Genomic DNA, 4,285 nt, shown 5'->3' with positions numbered 1-4,285 from the left:
TAATGTGTGACTCAAATGACAGAGCTGTCTTAGTAACGCTCTTAATGTGTGACTCAAAGGAGAGAGTTGTTTTAGTAACGCTCTTAATGTGTGACTCAAAGGAGAGAGTTGTTTTAGTAACGCTCTTAATGTGTGACTCAAAGGAGAGAGTTGTTTTAGTAACGCTCTTAATGTGTGACTCAAAGGAGAGAGTTGTTTTAGTAACGCTCTTAATGTATGACTCAAATGAGAGAGTTGTCTTTGTAACGCTCTTAATGTGTGACTCAAATGAGAGAGTTGTCTTAGTAACGCTCTTAATGTGTGACTCAAAGGAGAGAGTTGTTTTAGTAACGCTCTTAATGTGTGACTCAAAGGAGAGAGTTGTTTTAGTAACGCTCTTAATGTGTGACTCAAATGAGAGTTTTTTTTTGTAAAACTCTTAATGTGTGACTCAAAGGAGAGAGTTGTTTTAGTAACGCTCTTAATGTATGACTTAAATGAGAGAGTTGTTTTAGTAACGCTCTTAATGTGTGACTCAAATGAGAGAGTTGTTTTAGTAACACTCTTAATGTATGACTCAAAGGAGAGAGCTGTTTTAGTAACGCTCTTAATGTGTGACTCAAATGAGAGAGTTGTTTAGTAACACTCTTAATGTATGACTCAAAGGAGAGAGTTGTTTCAGTATCACTCTTAATGTGTGACTCAAATGAGAGAGTTGTTTTAGTAACACTCTTAATGTATGACTCAAAGGAGAGAGTTGTTTCAGTATCACTCTTAATGTATGACTTAAATGAGAGAGTTGTTTTAGTAACGCTCTTAATGTGTGACTCAAATGAGAGAGTTGTTTTAGTAACGCTCTTAATGTGTGACTCATCATCATGACAATGAAAGCTCACACGTACACTACTTTATTTAATGTTGTCATTATGCTGGTACTTAATGAATACTTAGGTCTACTACACTACTGTATTTAATGTTGTCATTATGGTGGTACTTAATGAATACTTAGGTCTACTACACTACTGTATTAATGTTGTCATTATGGTGGTACTTAATGAATACTTAGGTCTACTACACTACTGTATCTAATGTTGTCATTATGGTGGTACTTAATGAATACTTAGGTCTACTACACTACTGTATTAATGTTGTCATTATGGTGGTACTTAATGAACACTTAGGTCTACTACACTACTGTATTTAATGTTGTCATTATGTTGGTACTTGATGAATACTTAGGTCTACTACACTACTGTATTTAATGTTGTCATTATGCTGGTACTTAATGAATACTTAGGTGTACTACACTACTGTATTTAATGTTGTCATTATGTTGGTACTTGATGAATACTTAGGTCTACTACACTACTGTATTTAATGTTGTCATTATGCTGGTACTTAATGAATATTGATTCAATGATTCACGGCTGTCATAACAACACGCATTATTGCTTGATGGTTGTCATGACAACACTTCTAATGGCGCGATGGCTCTCCTCGCATGTACACAAGGTTTAATGACGCAGATGGCGTCGTATAGGATGCGATGAAAAAGTGATTTGATGACTTGTTGACATGTAAATGTGACACGTTGGTGCCAGTAAATAATTGACAATAATGTGGATCGGAAGGCCTCCAATAAGCAACATCATTACCCGTCCAAACCCCACCACCTCACCACCGCACCACCCTCTCACTCTGCACCACCCGCCCGGACAAAGGCAGGTGTCACAATTAGCATGCAGATGATGGCGGAGCGCTCTTATGATGGAAATATGCTCCATCTTTTCTTCAACGTGAGTCAGCTGAGCACAGGGGGGGGCACCGATGCTCCGGGCAGGGAGAGAGAGAGGGCTGCACCTGCTGCACACGCACACACACACACACACACACACACACACACACACACACACACACACACACACACACACACACACACAAGTAGGCGGATCTAATCAGGCTGGTTCAGCCTGTCAGCAGCTCAATAAGTTTTCCCTAAACTGCTTTTGTTCTGGACTCCTGCTTCCTATTCAGCCCAAATGTATCATTAGGTTATCATTAGTAACTGGTCCCCCTTCTTAAAGAGAGGAACCACCACCCCGGTCTGCCAATCCAGAGGCCCCGCCCCCGATGTCCACGCCATGCTGCAGAGTCTTGTCAACCAAGACATCTCCACAGCATCCAGAGCCTTAAGGAACTCCGGGCGGGTCCCATCCACCCCAGGGGCCTTGCCACCCAGGAGCTTTTTAACTACCTCAGCAACCTCAGCCCCAGAAATAGGCTTACTTGCCACCCTTGAGACCTCCGATTTCGGGAGGCGGGGCGTGGTTAAGAGGGGAGGAGTATATTTACAGCTAGAATTCACCAAGTCAAGTATTTCAGTGGGGCAACAAAGTATTTAGTCAGCCAGCAATTGTGCAAGTTCTCCCACTTAAAATGATGACCAAGGTCTGTAATTTTCATCATAGGTACACTTCAACTGTGAGAGACAGAATGTGAAAAAAAAATCCAGGAATTCACATTGTAGGAATTTTAAAGAATTTATTTGTAAATTATGGTGGAAAATAAATATTTGGTCAACCAGTTTTGGCTGAAAATCTCACGATACATGGCCCCATTCATTCTTTCCTTAACACGGATCAATCGTCATGTCCCCTTAGCAGAGAAAACAGCCCCAAAGCATGATGTTTCCACCCCCATGCTTCACAGTAGGTATGGTGTTCTCGGGATGCAACTCAGTATTCTTCCTCCTCCAAACACGACGTGTTGAGTTTATACCAAAAAGTTCTATTTTGGTTTCATCTGACCACGTCACATTCTCCCAATCCTCTGCTGTATCATCAATGTATCAATTTTGGTATCAACTCAACTCGTCATGCAAACTCCTCTACCACCAGAAGATGGCAGCGCAGGGAGGACATTTCTTTTGCTTCTTTATTTGTCATCTTCTAGCTGCTTTTAGACTCCGCAACTTTGTTTTACTTTTATTTTGAAATGTAGTTTGCTTCTTTATTTATCATCTTCTAGATGCTTTTAGGCTCCACAACTTTGTTGTAGTTTTATTTTGAAATGTAGTTCGCTTCTTTATCATCTTCTGGCTGCTTTTAGGCTCAACAACTTTGTTGTACTTTTATTTTGAAATGTAGTTTGCTTCTTTATCATCTTCTAGCTGCTTTTAGGCTCCACAGCTTTGTTGTACTTTTATTTTGAAATGTAGTTTGCTTGTTTACTTATCATCTTCTAGCTGCTTTTAGGCTCCACAACTTTGTTGTACTTTTATTTTGAAATGTAGTTTGCTTCTTTATTTATCATCTTTTAGCTGCTTTTAGGCTCCACAACTTTGTTGTACTTTTATTTTGAAATGTAGTTTGCTTCTTTGTCATCTTCTAGCTGCTATTAGGCTCCGCAACTTTGTTTTACTTTTATTTTGAAATGTAGTTTGCTTCTTTACTTATCATCTTCTAGCTGCTTTTAGGCTCCACAACTTTGTTGTAATTTTATTTTGAAATGTAGTTTGCTTCTTTACTTACCATCTTCTAGATGCTTTTAGGCTCCACAACTTTGTTGTACTTTTATTTTGAAATGTAGTTTGCTTCTTTATTTATCATCTTTTAGCTGCTTTTAGGCTCCACAACTTTGTTGTAGTTTTATTTTGAAATGTAGTTCGCTTCTTTATCATCTTCTGGCTGCTTTTAGGCTCAACAACTTTGTTGTACTTTCATTTTGAAATCTAGTTTGCTTCTTTATCATCTTCTAGCTGCTTTTAGGCTCCACAACTTTGTTGTACTTTTATTTTGAAATGTAGTTTGCTTGTTTACTTATCATCTTTTAGATGCTTTCAGGCTCCACAGCTTTGTTGTACTTTTATTTTGAAATGTAGTTTGCTTCTTTATTTATCATCTTCTAGCTGCTTTTATGCTCCACAACTTTGTTGTACTTTTATTTTGAAATGTAGTTTGCTTCTTTATTTATCATCTTCTAGCTGCTTTTAGGCTCCACAACTTTGCTGTATTTTTATTTTGAAATGTAGTTTGCTGCTTTATCATCTTCTAGCTGCTTTTAGACTCCACAACTTTGTTGTAGTTTTATTTTGAAATGTAGTTCGCTTCTTTATCATCTTCTGGCTGCTTTTAGGCTCCACAACTTTGCTGTACTTTCATTTCGAAATGTAGTTTGCTTGTTTACTTATCGTCTTTTAGATGCTTTCAGGCTCCACAACTTTGTTGTACTTTTATTTTGAAATGTAGTTTGCTTCTTTGTCATCTTCTAGCTGCTATTAGGCTCCGCAACTTTGTTTTACTTTTAT

The sequence above is a fragment of the Nerophis ophidion genome, linkage group LG09 (genome assembly GCF_033978795.1).
Source record: "Nerophis ophidion isolate RoL-2023_Sa linkage group LG09, RoL_Noph_v1.0, whole genome shotgun sequence".
In the NCBI taxonomy this organism is placed as follows: Eukaryota; Metazoa; Chordata; class Actinopteri; order Syngnathiformes; family Syngnathidae; genus Nerophis; species Nerophis ophidion.
This window is presented reverse-complemented; position numbering follows the sequence as displayed.